Source organism: Myripristis murdjan, chromosome 22 (genome assembly GCF_902150065.1).
Source record: "Myripristis murdjan chromosome 22, fMyrMur1.1, whole genome shotgun sequence".
Classification (NCBI taxonomy): Eukaryota; Metazoa; Chordata; class Actinopteri; order Holocentriformes; family Holocentridae; genus Myripristis; species Myripristis murdjan.
The window spans coordinates 10,962,680-10,979,509 of NC_044001.1; the positions used below are offsets into that span (position 1 = coordinate 10,962,680).

The window sequence follows — 16,830 nt, forward strand, 5'->3', positions numbered from 1 at the left end:
ACGACAGTACCGTCCTCTAATTTTTTCTTTCTAAATTCTGAGTTATCCCGACTGAAGCTAGTTTTACGCTTGCTGCCTTTTCAGAAAAATTCCCAGTTCCAACTGTTGCTGATTTGAGATATTTGCAGCAGTTTGGTGTTTGCATTTTCAGCAATGGTCACAAGCAACTATCTTAATTAGGTAGTCTGTCAAGGGCAATCAAGGCATTACTGTCTTATTTATCCTGAAATGAAAAAGTGGTGGTAGTTGACAGCATGCAATTAATATATGATGTTCTATTACGATTAAAAAATGCTAAAGCAGTACCAGAAATTGCAAACCACAATGCTGGAAAACTGGTAAATGTGAGCATCTTTCTCTGCTGTACAAAGCACTTTGGCAGATAGCCAACATGTAGTCAACAGTTCAACGCTGAATAAGCTACTCATTTTTTTAAATTCTGAGGCTACAGGGCCAACGGGGTCCCTTCAGTGGAACGAGGAGGAAACCGTTAACTTTAAATATTTCAGCTATCCCAGGCCATCCTGCTTGACATTCCCAATACCAGCTTTACCAAGAAGGTTTTAGCAAAAATCCAACTGCATCAGATAGGCTGGTGATTAGTCAAACATGCTGGTGTTTGATTTCAACAGACAGGCTGTCTCACAGCTCAAATCTGCAAAACACATCAGAGGAGGGAAAAAAATTAAAAGTGAAAGAAACAGGAACAAATAGCAATGAAAAAGAAAAAAAAAGCATTAGCATCTTGTGTGCAGCAAGGTTTCACACTGAAAGAGGAAAACTGAGAAGAGATGCAGAGGGAGAAAATTAGAGAGACATAAAACAAAGAAAGAGAGGCAGTCAAGGAGAGAGGCAGGGACAGAGAGGGAGAGAGAGAGATACTAGCTGATCAGACACCACAGATCAGCAGCATGTCTGCCTGTGATAAAAACAAAGAAAATGAAGCATTGCAGGACCTGTACATGCTGCACCAATAACCCACAAGAAACAGGAAGTTTGGGCGTTTGTGTGACTCAGCAGGCCGACAGCAGGCATCACTCACAAGCTATGTCTTCGGTTTGTATTTTTTTTTTTTTTTTTAGCATTTCAGGGATCTTTGTGATGCTCTAATCACCAAATGTTTGGTGCTTGGCATTATTACTGGATAAATGAACAATTAATGACAGATGAACAATAAATCAATTAAAAATGCCAACAATTCATCAGTTAACAAAATTAGAATTGACTAATTTTCTATTTATCAACTAATCCATCAATCCACTTGTTTCTGCACTAGAGCTGGTACAGCTCTGCTCCAAACTGCTGTAGTTCTGCCCTTCCCAAAAACCATTTGGTCTCACTCAGTAGGCAATCAAGCTCTTTAACTGTTTGATGAATGGATTTCAGTCAGATCATGCAGTGAACTTAGTATGTAAGAACACGAGTTAAAAGTTCAGCAATGTAAATATATATACACATATTATTTATTACTAATATTAAGACGTCCAACCAAACTTATAATGTAAGGAAGCGGAGGCAAAACAGATCACTGAATTACATGTGCTTCACTTTGGCACAGCTCCAACAGAGTCAATGCGTGGCCCAAATGTAATTCATACATGGGAGGAAACTGGCTAACAGGTAAACAATAATACTAACACACCCTTGAGTTTAGTTATTCCTGTTTCAAATGCAGGTACAGATTGATTTTATCGTTTTATTATTCAAGGAAGCATCACAGGGTAGCGTTGCGTGATACGACATGTTTGGCCAGCTACTTCGGTATCAATACTGTGATGATATGGTAGGGATGATTGTTTGATGATTTTTGATAAACAATAATAGCCTAAGTAATGTGAGTATGAAACCAAGAAGGTAGAGGCAAATGACATACAGACACAACAATTTACTAACTTCAGAAAACTGTGTCCCTTTGCTGTAATGCAACCTCTAATACCTGGGAGAGACAACATTAACACCATATCATATTACAAAACGAGGTCCCAGACGATATCTGGTCTTCATACCAAGGTGTCAACTGATTATCAATGTATTGCCCAGGTCGAAATAATGGGGCAAAGGCCAAGTTTTAAGTTGCAATATAGCCAGTAATTAATTAGATCATTCTTTAAATAGTAACGACAGTATCGACCCTGCAGCAGTTAACAGGACTGTCCTCAGCAGCCCCTCAGCTGAAAGACCACATCCCTACTAACTACACCTTCCCGTTGCCCCAAATGCATTGTACTCTCATTCTCCTGTTAAATATATAAACAGCAAGAATGCAATAAAAACCCAAAAGAGTAGGGAGAAGGAATCAAGGCGTTCTCCAGCCTTCAAAACCAACAGGAAGCGACTGAAGGCCAAGCAGATCCCCAATACTGAGCTCAAACCGCAACCAGTCCCTTTGGGCCGCAGCGAGGAACTAAACCACCGAGACAATAATTGCGCTTTATGTTGCTGCCAGCCTCCATACATAAGAAGTGAGAGCAAAGAGCTTTGGCCTTATAATCTAGAGCAGCCTTCAGGCCAACTGTGGCAGTCCGCTTTAACCAGATTAGGATTATGTCACACAGGAATAATGAGATCATCCATCTAATGCACAAACTCTCAGACAGAGAATCAAACACAGGGAGTGAACAGGCTGAACATACATAGGCAGGTTCCTGTACACACACACACACACACACACACACACACACACACACACACACACACACACACACACACACACACACACAGCCATCTGTTATTCCTACAAACTACTGTACGCTCATTCTCTGCTCCATACAAAGCCTGAGCTTAGCAAAGGGGAGGGAAAGGAGAAGGGAGGGGGAGCGATGCTGTGTGTGTGAACTGCAGAAAACTGACAAGATCACTGCTGAAAAAAATATTTTTTTAATCTCCTGAGAACTACCTCAATGAATAAAGGATAAATAGATAAGGAGAAGAGAAAAAAGGCAATATGAGAGAATCAGATGAAAGCGAGAGAACCAGCACAGAATAGGCAATGTGTCTCTCTCTGTGTGCAATGGCTGCCTGCTTGACTGCAGCTGACGCAAAATGGAGCCGCGAGAACAGGAGGGAGGGTAGGATGGGGGTAAAATGAGCGAGGGAGGGGTAGTAAAGAGAGAGGGAGAGCAAAAGAGATAAAGTGACAGCAGCACAGAAGGGGAGCAGAGGAGAGGAGACGGAGGCAAAGGGACAAGAGAAAAAGAAAAAGAGAGACTCATTTGTTCTTCTCTCATCCGTCTGTGCTCTCTCTCACCTTGGCCCAGATTTTCACTCTGCCTGCTATTCACTGCTAATAGAGCGAGGGAGAGGGAAGATGGGGAAGGGGACACACACACACACACAAACACACACACACACACACTAACACACACCCCTTGCGGAGGCTATTAGTCCCCACACCCATTATTACTTCCTAATGACCTGACGGCACTTGGAAGATTTCACAGGAGCAGGAGCAGCCTGCTAATGTGAGCCGACGGATGTCAAAGCATAAAAAAATAAATGACTGTTATGTAGCGATAATGTACAGCTAAGGGGGGGGATAATAACAGTCCAGATATAGGCTGGTGAGGGAACCGGAGAGCAGAGCGAGGCTGGTGAGCTTTGACTGAAGCAGACAACTGATTTAAAACACTGCTTTGAGGAGGGAGGGCATGCAAATCCCAGTCAGGTGTTTGACACAAGCGGCAACACAGTGAAACAGAAACAGATCACAAAGCAAACAGTGAGTTCATAGCAAGAGGTTTATTCAACAGAAAACACCTTCCTGAAGGATGCATGCTAATAGAGAGTGGGGGGTCAACGTGTTACAGAAAATAAATAAACCAGAGAGAGAGCATTACAGCAGAGATGTTTCAGAATTTCATTGTAAAGCCGCGTCCTCCATAGGTTCTTATGTAATTTGTGGTGGCGGCAGGCAGCACTGAATCAAAGTGGGTTGAAAGCACCCATTCAATCCAATAATAAAACTTGAATGGAAAATTAGCCACCAGCCAAACGCTGGTAAACTCTGACTGCAGAGCCACTTTTATACCAAACAGGACTACCTGCTAAAAAAAAATAAAAATTTCACCTACAGGTTAACTGGTGTCACAATCTGCCAAACTGGCTGCAACACAGCATTTTCTCGGTGAATGTAATTCGAATCCAAAGAAAAAACATGCGATTTGTTGGTAATTTATCAAACTACACAGATTAAAGTCACATTGAGGTTAGGTCGGCCTGCCTAAACTGTAGAGCATGTCCTGTATCACTGCATCTACACCGGTCACAAATTAGTAGCTGACTTCTTTATACCTCTGCTGGTCAGAGCCAAAGGGGGGTAATTACCCAGGACGGTTGCAGGAAATGACCCATTTACACTCAGCTGATCCCGGATGGTGGTGGGATTTTGGTGGTAAGTTTGCCTTTTCTGCTTGACATTTTACAGATTACCAAACAGCCATCGTTCAAAGGTCCTGTCCTCTTGTGACGATAATTCCTGACAAGTAAAACAATGGCAATCCCTGAATCTTCCAACCCCAAAAAGATTTGCTTCCTACCCTGATTATGTCATCTTATTGGTCTGAGGTAGCTAATACAGCAGGTCTTTCTGATACATTGCTAGGCTGTGGTTTTGAATGTGTTGCGGGTAGGATAATAAGCGGTCAATGGGGAAGGAGTTTTAAGAACAGATAATCTGGTAATGTACAGTTAGTGGAGGCAGTGAAACCGCTTAATCCCTCATACACAGACCAGCAGAGCAGATGGGGTCTGAGTGATAGAAACACAGATGTGATAATCTCTCGGTGCACGCAGCGAACAAAGCCAAGGAGACAATAGCCTGATGAGCGCCTCAGTAAATCTAGCCAGTCACAGCTCCGCTTGCAAGAGAGCTCAATGGGAATTCACCTGAACAAATGAAATCAATGGAAATCCGAAGACTTGGATAACTAACGCAGCTTGACTGCCACAAACAATGAAGCTCCCTGCATCAAACCTAACCAATAATCACTGTTACCACAATTTTTTTTTTTTTTTTTAAATTTAAGATGCCATACTTTTCTACACTTCAAGTTTTCAAACACTGTTTCACAGCTTTAATTTAAGGCTACTGCTGCAGAATAAATCCTGTTTTATGTAGAGATTGTTACCAGGCTGTCAATTTGTATGGAGAAAATAAACTTCTTGATGTTTGTTTTTCCTAATCCTTTGAAGGCCTGGCACTTTTTTTTTTTTGCATATTTTCCGGACCCAAGTGGGAATCCTGCCTAATAGCTCACCACTCGGAAATTTCTGTCCTTTTTGCGACCATTTCATTCCTATTCTGAATGGCCAGAGAGTGGACTTGGCACGGGCTTAAGAATCAATATTAAGCAAGGTTGTGCAAATAGCTCTGACAGCTCAAACACACTCGGCCACTGCCAGAGCTGAGGAGGTGGTTCCTGATGTTGTTAACCTCCTCTGTACAAATGACACCTGAAGGATTTGTGGGTTTGGTCTGGGGCCAATTGAGATCCAGACTCCCAGAACATAAAACCAAATAATTTCGCCTCTCAACCCAAGGCGAGAAAGACATTACTATCTCCCAGACATCAGCTTCTTGGAGTCTGTGTGTAAGCAGGTTATCAATCTGTGCCTCTGCAACTGGAAGCAAACTTTAATGCCCCACAAGGGGATCAATAATGTATCATCACCTACCCCTCCCATTCATATAAACCGTGGACTGCACTGCTGGAGAAAGTGATACAACTCACCTCCAACGGCGAAGGTTTAAGTACAGCCAGCCTGGTTTTTACAATGCTGTTCGAGTTTTAGCCCTTGCTCAAAGGAGGGAATTCCTTCAGCTTCAACAATTGAAAAAATGTACATCTTATGTCATCATTTCCTGCCTCAATTCACATTTGGCAGACGCTTTTACCCAAAGCAATGCACAGATGAGATTTTTTTTTTTATAACCCAACAAGCAAAGATCAAATCTGTCTCATGTATTTGGTTTCACTGAAGGAGCTGAAATGTGGCGGTCACCCGTTGTTAAAATATCTTTTAAAAGCTTACCAATAATTAGATAAAGGAGTGTGTTATATGTACAAGTGCTGTGAACTCTATTGTTTTTGCAACCTGCTATACAAGGCTACGCAAAAGGGAGCAAAAAATCTTCTCAAAATCAAAAACGGGTTTACTCCATATAATTGAACCTCTCTGGGATGCACGGCAACCTCCTACTTTTTTCCACTTTCAATGCCTTACTTGTAGAAAATACACTGGTACAGTGCTGTGACCCTTACACTCCTTCCTACTTGTAGCTTTGTATTCTTGGCGATACAGGATTTGAAGCATATTCTAATGCTGCATTGTCCTCTACAGTTTCACATTGTACGTCGCTCTGGATAAGTGTCAGCCAAATGCCTACAATGTGAATAGTGAGAGTCCTGTGCCCTGAGAGCTTTGCTTTAGTGCACACACAGACTCACTATTCACACAAGCTCATGCTCTCTGCTGTATTCAATCTGAGCAAAGCGGTGGTAGCAGGCTTTTCTTTGAGCCGCCGGTCTGAGTCTTTAATAAGGTGTTCCAGTCTACAAAGCTCCACTTTACTGCGCTGATGTAAAATGCAGGATCAACTGCTGTCAGTGTCAACAGAGCAGCTACCCAAACACAGGCAGTAGCAATATTTTCTGACCATCAGCAGAAGGCATAAGACGTTTAGCTACAGGGCTGCCATACACCGAAATGTCCACAAATAACACATAATCCCTCCAAGTGATTTTCCTCCAATGTTGGCTGTGATTATGGCTGATTTTGGCCCTCCTAGAGAAAATCAAAGACATTCTCCAATGTTTCATTGCATAGTGTAACTTTTACTTGTGAGAAAATGAAGCAGAGGAAAAAAAAAAAAAAAGTCAATAGACAAGCTGCAAAACTGCTCTTTTTCACAGATGCCATTATTTGTTGGGATTAGAGCCGCACAAGTGCACAAACAAATCTGGAGCTTGTGAAATGGGTTGCATCTGAAATGGGTCATCACAAAATGATGCAAGTGTGAGTTATTTGTTTTTTTTTTTTTAACTTTTTTGTTAATGACACAAACACATTCAGCTAATAGGGAGAATAGTATTTTCACTGGAACTCAAAATTCGCCACTTTCAATATTTTGTATTATCTAACTTGAGTTTATAAGCAATGTTTTTATTTGGTAGAACATTTTCAGTTTTAAGCATGTTGGCTTGCTGTACTTAAGTGACTATCCATTCAGCTACCATACGTTATGCTGAATGCATGCGTATTATTGCAATTTACTTGTTTCCATGTTCACAGAATGCGTCTCCACATGTGTTTTGAGTGACCACTTGACCACTTCCCAACTCTATTTGCAAATGAACACGTACATCATTTCTGCTTGCAAAAACCAAATGCATTGTTGTTTTTTAACCGGTGTAAGGCAGCACCGCGCTTCCCATGCCGCTGTACTGACTCTTTGTCCCAAATGGAAATCAGACGTGTTTTGCGTGTACTTCGTCTTGTTTCGCAGTTTAATATGATGCCGTTGGTGCGCGAATGAGTGTGTATGAATGAGTGTCAGCTGAATAGGCAGTGCTTCAGTGTGGCCCAGGACACATTCACGTACACAATACATAAAGAATGTGGCCCACACCACCTCCAAATGTGGGCTGAGTGATCAGATCCCAATGCTTCCTGTACTTAGAGGTGTCCATTTGTGGTCTGATCGCCCAAGACGCATTTTAATGCCAGGTATGAAAAGGGCCACAGTCCTGATGCTGCTGGGCTGACACCTGCAATGACATCATCCTGTTGTAAAACCATTAGCAAGTTAAAATAGCAGCCCTTCACTGTTTTAATTGGATCCAATTCAAGGGATGGCAAAGACAAGGCAGTTTTCCCCATCATGTGGCTGGTGAGTGTACAAGTTTGTGGTTTGATCCTGGCTGAGGGCAGGCATTGAACATGAACACAGACCACAGTAACATTATGTCTATTTACTTGCATTTACGTTGAGTACTAGAGCTTAACTGTCCCAAAACTCTCATACTGAGATACAGCATGCATGCTAAAAGATGAAATGTAATGCAGGAAAAGGACATGAGTCAAGGATTCATTATGGACAAAAAGCTATCTTACTACAGATAATCAAGGGGAGATAGCTCATTTTAATTCAGTTGTTGTTACGCCTTCAGTGAAGCTGAAAATGCAGGAAGGAAGCTCATGACACTGAAACCCATAATTGCACTAAAAGTAGAAGTACAGTAGAGCATGTTTCACTCACAGCCAGAGTGAGCCACAATTTTACATTTAAACAGCAGTCTGAAAAAAGTGTAGTGTCCTGGCTTTGGAAGAGGAAAGCCTGACTCTGTTTTTGTTTTCAAGTTCTTTGCTCTTTAAAAAACTATGACAGGTATGTGGTGATAGCCACCATCGGCCGGTAGAGCTTGGATGCATCCGCAACCACACTCACACATCAGCTGCAGGTAAAAACAGCCTGCTCAGCCTAGCAACCACTGAGCCATGTGGGAGTGTGGAGTGAGAGCACGAACCACCAATACATACACACACAGTCTCATATGCACAACAACATGACACACAGTCTCATTACTTCTCAATCTGACAGCTGAAGAGCATTACACAGCATATATCCTCTAAATGCTACTTTTTGTCCCTTTTGGATTTTCCAAAGAAGATCTGCTGTCCCTATGCCACTTGACGTATCATTATGCCAACATAGTATTACGGTTATCTGACAGCATGCAATTTTCCTTTCCAATCAGCCTATCTATTTCCGTTATTATAAACCCAGTAATATGATACTTTGCATTATGGCTCTATTTCAGCCCAGCGAGTGGGACTTGATAGAAGATGCGCCACAGCCACACTGATAACTCCTGGAAACCACAGCCAGCACACTTTATCAGCTAGAAATACAAACTCTTGAGGTAGGAACTAGTCAGTAATGTCTTTCCCCATGTTCTCAATTTTTAAATTTGTGTACACTTGTTTGGAAGGAAACTTTTGAGCCAGTGCTTTGGAAACCAGCTGCTGCCATACTTTATTTTACTCAAACTACAGAAATCTACTGCATATCTGAAAAAAAATATATTTTACATTTTGCTGCTGCCCAGTACTCATGCACTAACAAAGTGACTGGGCTGATGACTCATTTAGTTTTGGGTTTTTTTTCTGTACAGCCTTTTGAAAGCCAAATTTACTTTGGAACAACCAATAATATCAAATCCAATTACTTAAAAAAGACAACACCACCCTACAAACAGAATTGATGCAATTTACTCCTTGGACAGCAGCTCTTTATATACTGCCACCCTCACATTAGATAATCATACTAGACTGTGTGTGACATTTCCTAGCAATCAATATTAACTTAATGCCACGTTGGAGTTTTTTGTTAAAGTGCCACTGAAAAGGTTAGGATCAAACCTCTAATGTCTGTGTACTGAAGCCACATTGATTACTAGGAGCTTATGTATGGCCAAAGAACTGTACATAGGCTGCAGAAGTCTTTATTTCTACTGAGAAAGTAGAAAAAAACAGCGTAACAAATAGTGCTGCACGGTGATACAATTTTAGAGGTATATGCTCCTAGTCCATTTGAGCAACAATAAAAAATGAAAAAGCAGCAACATGATGTTCCAAGTCATGATGGATTTCTTTTTAATTATGTTCACAGATCTTGATTCTGAACAAATGAAATGTGTTTTTTCATTTGTCTAATTAGGTGTGTTTTTCTGCTACTGTAGAAAGCCAAGGTAAACTGATTCACAGGCCTGTGTGGCCTTCTAACACTGTTAAATCTGAATATGGGTTATTGAGATAGTAGAAAAAAAAAAATACAGAATCTTATTTCTATTACAGAAACAAGATCAGGATTAAGTTTTGAATTTGATATTTCTGACAGCTACAAAATATCTATCCATTAAAAGGTCTACCGTTTACTATATAAACTGTTGCAAGACCAAGTGACAAGTGAAAGAGTTATGGCTGCCTTTTATGTGGTGAGTGAGCCTGTTACAGAGTGTCAGCTGCCCTGCTATGTGTGTCAGTCTGAGTCCAGCCACGCTGACTGCCACAGCTGCAGCCAGAAACAAAAATCACACACCACTGTGTGACTGATTTACCACCAAGCCATTATTCAAATGCTGACGCCATTCCTCTCGCTGAGCTGCCCTTCGCGGAAATGTGACAGTCAATGTGTCACTAACAGTACAACTAATAATTACACAAGAGGCCAAATTATCAGGAAAGCTTTAAAGCAGCTTGGGGTGAAAAAGTTACTTCTAAAAACACAATTTTAACCTTTTAGTGCCTATGTAGCTGCTTTAATCTAATAAAATATTTTGCAAACTGACTTAACTATGAATAAAAATACATACATATATATAAATTAAAAAAAATAAAAACAACTTGGTTTGATCCTGTGCTGAACGGAGCAGTTTCATATCCTGTTCTTTTCTCCAGTCCGCTTCATTGTTAAAAGATGATCTCATATGTGTGCTGTATTTATAGGTGCATAGTTATAAATACATTGACAGATTAATAGACAAACACACAGACTAATGAAGGTAGCCTGCAATGATATCTAGTCTCTTTAGCAGCAGGAAATATTGTTCTGGCTATAACCAGCATCTTGAATTAAGGTCACCATGTAACAAGCCCTGACAAATGTCAAAGCCATTACATAATCTCCTGAGGTATGTTGTTACAAGCATATGGCTGTAACGAAAAGTATGCTGCAGCTGAGCTGTGAAGGCCTCAGGCAAGGTTGCTATCACACAGCACAATTCATCACAGAGAATCCAGTTTTGCTCATTGATATCTGATACAAAACAATACTCTCTTCAGTACATTTCATGTATTTAAATGCACTGAGCTGTGCAACATATGGACGCTTAAAAATCGATTCCTCAATACAAACACCCACAACATGACAGAAAACTGGGGGCTGTTGTGTCATTTTTTTGCTTATTAATACACATCAGTGCATTGAAACTGACCCTAAACTTTTTTGCCATTACATAACATTGTATGATACCCTTTAGAGGGAAGCAAACAATGTTTTTCATGTCTGTTAAACCTGAATATTATTCTGACGCCTTAAACAACCAAATTCTCAAGTATAATTATTCACCCTTAAAATGCAAGAAATGCCACTTTAAGTCAGCTTCAAACATTTTTCTTCCCATACCAAAAAGAGACCCGGGTGTGAATCTGTGAACAACCACTGTACTCTCTAAAAAGACATGAAAACGATGCAGAAATTCAGAAACTGAGTGGTATTCTCCTTCACGGATAACCGTATTTAACAATATTTTGTGTACAGAGGATTTCCCAGCACAGGCGAAAACACACACAGCAGTTTTTAAAAAGCAGTTCCTGTTGCACAACGGCCAAACTATACATTCCTCTATTTACACAGGGGTAGCTGATAGCTGAAAAGCAAACTGTGTCTCCTTTCTGATGGATGCCAGTTGAGCTGATGTGTTTGATTGAGTCTGGGTCCAAAAGTGAGAGCACATTTATTCTATTTAGGTTTCTTGCTGAAAACCAGAATAACTCGAAGCTCAACTGCCCGGTGCCTCTGCATCAAAACACCAGCTAAGCCTCTTCACCATGCATGAGGGAGGGTCAAGGGTCACCAGTGGGTGGTGAAGCAGTGTCTCAAATAACACTGTAATTATATGGCACGGGACTTCTTGACATGCCTCCTACAAGGCATGCAGTGAGGTCAAAGGGTCAGAGAAACCTGGGTGATGGATGCTGATAAGGCACAAACAATTAACTGTAAAATGAGAGCACTCAAATTGTAGTCACAAAAAATACTGTACACCAGACCAGTGGCAATTACGGGTAAGCAGGGCCTGTAGCTGTTGGTCTGTTGCACTCGACTGACTGTAAAACATTAGCAAGAAAGTCATACATTAACTCAAAATTAATGCACTGCATCCTGATAGGTTAGATTTAGACTGGTAGTGTTTACAAGAGGTCAAATCATTTCGAATGAGTCTATTTTACCCGTGTGACAGATTCTTAGGAGATATATCAAACAAATTTTTCAACAACCAAACCACACTTAAATGCTAAGCATCAAATGTGAGACACTACATATTCAAAAACAATCACTAAATGAAAAAGAAAATGATTCCTCAGGTCATTTGCTAAGCCAAAGCCTCCTCTCATACAGATACAAACACATTTCACAATGTTTACAGAGACATTTCAAAGTATATTAAAACTGCCCAGAAGGCACTTTTGTATTTTTAAATGATGTTTATTCAAAATATATTTTGACCACAATCCAAAATATATTTCGGGTGGCCCGAGTACACTTTTGATTCACTTGCAGGTGGATGTTATCAGCAGTGCAACAGGAGGAAAATAGTGCACTGTGCCCAAAATACAACCTGAATGAATGCCATCTATACACAAGTCCCGCCTGCAAATTAGATTTAATGTTTTGAAGTATACTTCTTATCATGTTCTTAAGTATATAATAGATGTAACTTGTGCAGTATGGACTGGAGGCATTAAGTGATTATCAAAGACAACTTGGCAGGCAAGCAGGCTCTAGACAGCAATCCAAGGCAGCCAGGGTGAAAAAATCACATGGCTCTGATTGTAAACAAAGCAGTTATGCAACAATCTTGAGATCCATGCTCACTGCAAGAAGGCACTCTGACCCAGTATCAGCTATCCCCAACTACCATCACGCCTCAGTGTTTACTTATACTTATCATACCTCAGTATGGGAAAGGAGGCTTGGCCATGAGCCTGTTTAAACCTGAAGGGTTGAACACTAACCCAGGCTGGCTTGTGGAGCCCATCCCCCCAATGTGACTCACGTTTCCCCGCGCAATGTTGCCTGCTTCCCGCACAGAAGGGGGCGGGAAGGGGAAAGAAGCGCCATAATAATGTTGCTACTCATGGACAAGTTCACCAAGCAAACGTCAGATTGAAAAGTCATCACCATGCTGCCATTCATGAAATAAGCAACATGTTCATTACTGGTGTTAGGAAGCTACCACTAGTGTGAAAACTTGAAAACAAGCAAGAGCTGGGATGTTGATACAAAAAAAAAAAAAAGTAGCATCCAACAAGAAGAGATTCACATCACACACTGGGCATCAATGAATATGCAATTAGCAGAACTGCCACAGGTTAAGAACAATAAAGTGGAAAAACAACGTGACACGTATCACTGGCGTTGATGACAATAAGCCAAGAAAGCGAGGCACGGCAGGGAGGGCAACACTGTACAATCATAATACGGGTGTGCAAATGAGAGGAGAAGGTGATGCTCTGAAACCTGCACTTCACTGCCTTGCAAAGAGCAAGAAAACACGTCACACCGCATGGCTCTTTATTTGTTGACAAGCCAAACTCCAGCGCCTGATGGAGATTTGTGGCAAAGAGGGCAGCGCTGCAGCAACCACTCGCCCTTCTCGCAAGTTGTCTTGCCGAAATATTGAAGCTAGCTCGCAAGCTAATGGCTCAGCTATAATGTAACTGAGGAAGAGAGAAAGCACATTCACCCCCGTTAGCCGCTAGCGCCCATCCCCCAACCAACCAGTCTTCCCTGTCTGTGTCCACCATCTTTAATCTGTGCTCCGTCTCCCTTCCCACCGCACAAAACACGACCAAAACACAAGACACTCACCTTTAACGACCATCGCCGAATCGATTATCACCTTCCGAAATAATAAATCGATTTTCGTTTTAATATTGTGCGTATTTTAATATTGAAAATTGGCCGTGCGAGCGGAACCGCGCCTTGAGAGAAGAGCAGCAATCCTAAACCGCCATCTGGTGGTATTTTCCTCTCTGTAATGCAGCGGGAGCGGCGCAGCCTCAGACCGAGACACAGCTGCCCCCTGGCGGACACTCCGCGCCGCGGCGGACACGCGCCTCAGGGGGCGAGCAGCGGAAGGGAGGGACCGCAAGACCCCGCAAACATAGCACTCGCGGGGACGCGCACACGAGCGTGGAGAGCCCCTCCTCCTCCCTCTCCCAATTCAGCGATTGTTTATCAGAGCAACAGTATTCCCAAAAGAAGTATACACAATGTAAAAGTACAGATCTATTTAAACATGCATTCAAACCTTCCTGAAATTTGGCTTGGAGATGTACTATACAATAATAGGCTGCATGATCACTGACATCAACTACAACTTCTGTAATCTTGCAGCTTTTAGAAAGATACATCACAAATCTTGAGATTTTCACATATATTTCCAGCTACTTCAGATGAAAAATATGTAGGCCAGCACATAATGCCTTAGTGATGCCACTGGAGATTTAAAAACATGCAATTTATCATGCTAAGGTTACTAAAATCACTTCTGAGTACCATAAACACACTGGAAGATCTCTATAGGGATATTAGAGATTGCTAATTACGGTAATAATTCCTAAATTGACAACATGTGGTTAAGCAAAACATTTTAAAGGACAGTAAGGGCCAAGCAGCTTAGGCAGCATACTTAATGCTTTAATGGCTTTGGGCCTCAGGTTATGTTTAAAAGTTTCTCCACAGGGAGAGATAGACAGAGAGAGGTAGGGAGAGCGATAGAGAGAGGGTAGACTCGCTGAACCTCTCCGCCATTTGTCTTTATGAGATCCATGGGCTGGAATTGGACATGCATAAACCCAATTACACAGCCCAGATGTACTCACATTACTCACCGCTGCTTATTGTGGCCTGATACTGCCAGGGAAACACAGGGAGAGAGAGAGAGAGAGAGAGAGAGAGAGAGAGAGAGAGAGAGAGAGGGAGAGAGAGAGAGAGAGAGAGAGGGAGAGAGAGAGAGAGAGAGAGAGAGAGAGAGGGAGGTAGGGCCTTCACTTGAACCCATTAGTCTTTTTTGAGATTCTCTGAGTTCATATCAAACACCTGCTAAAGGATGTGTGTGTACAGTCTGTACGTGAGTGTGACAGGGAATAAGACAACATGGAGGCTGATATAATAATAATAATAATAATAATAATAATAATAATAATAATTTGTGCACCTTTTTCTATCTCCATGGAATGAAGAATGGAATTGTGTACACACACATATACACACACACACAAATAAACGCACATGCACACACATGCACATACACCAGGTGGTGTTTCATCTGATGGACACGCTGTTGTTGTCCGTAGCAACAGCACGTCTTGCTGCCCATAAAAGCTGCAGCCAGATCCTTTCAGGGTTATTTCATGAGCACACACACATGCACACACACACACACGCACACACACACACACTCATGCCCACACGCACACACACACACACACACACACACACACACACACACACACACAGGCACAGAGACATACGCAAATATTAACATTAACATTCTCTAATGACCGGTGTAACGAGGCATTCCACAGGTGCTATAAGCTGTAATTAGTGAAAACTGCTTCTCTCTTGCGCCTCTTACTCTGTGAGAATATCAACAATTATGGTTGTTTTGTTAGAGAGGAGAAGGCAATTAAACTGTCATTTTCGCTCTGCTTTTGAATGCCATCCCCCCCAAACAAGATATATTCCTCTCCTTATTTGCTAATCTTTATCTTCCCCATAGGAAACATTTTAGAGCACACAATCATGTCCAGTTTCAGCTCTGCTCTGCTCACATAGTTAAACTCATTAAGAGCCAGGAGCTGCCTGGTGTGACTACAGTCTTCTACTGCTGGCCACTGAGCAGTCCCACTGATCTTTACTAATTGCCTTGCTCAAGGGCACTTATCTGTGAGGAAGAGAGGAAGCATTATAGATTCACCTCCGACATGCTGATTTTCTCACTCGGTGTCAGCTGGATTTAAACTCAATCTCATAAAGTTTATCAATCCCACCCTCTCTCTAGTGTCTCCATGTGGAGGTCAAAGGTCAGAGGAGCACCACTGGAGCTGGTAGGGACACTTCAGCAGGGCAGATGTAAGCTTGAGCTATACATTTTTTACATTTTCAATCGTGCTTCATGTCATCTTGAATAATCATGAATAATCTTGACTGAAGACAGCACCGGGGAGGAAATGCAGACGCAGTTATCAAGTCGAGCCCTGGAGGGTCAGTGGGAAGACGCTGCACTAAATCTGCCATCTTCATAATGAGGCTGATGAAGCGGCGGATTAAGAGTTGCCTGCTGGTGCTAATGTTGGAGAGGAGGGCCAGCTGATAAGTGGGCCAACTTGATTCGCTTCTGCACTCCTCTCTTTTAGTCCAACTAGCTCTCTAAAGGTAGTGGTGAGGAAATGCTGATATTTACATTCATGTTGCTTTTTTTAAGTTGATACCATTTTCAAGAGCAGGTTACATCGAGTGCATCAGGAGCATATATGCCAGAATTACAGCCAATGGTAAAGGGTGCATAGTTCAAAAAAGCAGCATCCAGACAACAGCAAGTAGCAAATACTCCTGTGTCCTAAAAAGAAAAGACGCAAGTGACAGGCAGAGATATAGAGACATCTTTTATTTCACAAGGCAGGCAGAGCATCTCTCATCTGAACCTCACACACACACATACACACAAAAAGCCTCAGAGGGTGGATGGCGCTGGAGGGAAGGCAGTTTATTTATATTTGTATTGTCTGTGCTCCTCCGGCATCACAATCCTTTCCATTTTGTTTACAATAACTGCTGGCAATGACTCCCACATGCAGGAAATGGTTCTTGACCCTGGTGCTGAGTCAAATCACAGAAAATTCATTTTGGAAGTGATACATTTCCTGCAAGATACTGAGTTTGTGTCGCAGTCTCAGTACTGTACATGTGCATGTACAGTGTTATAGAACACAATACTATACTATCGAATACTGTACTCATATATGTACAGTACTTTCATC

The 16,830-nt window shown here is 41.8% G+C and overlaps 1 protein-coding gene across 1 annotated transcript in view; it reads right to left on the reverse strand.

Annotated features, from left to right (window-relative positions):
* stag1a (STAG1 cohesin complex component a) overlaps window positions 1-13,825 on the reverse strand; it is a 47,077-nt gene extending 33,252 nt beyond the window's left edge. Inside the window, exon 1 of the mRNA XM_030044328.1 lies at window positions 13,655-13,825. The gene's annotated coding sequence lies outside the window, so the exon portion shown is untranslated. The remainder of the gene's footprint in view (window positions 1-13,654) is intronic.
* Between the last annotated feature and the right edge of the window lie 3,005 nt (window positions 13,826-16,830).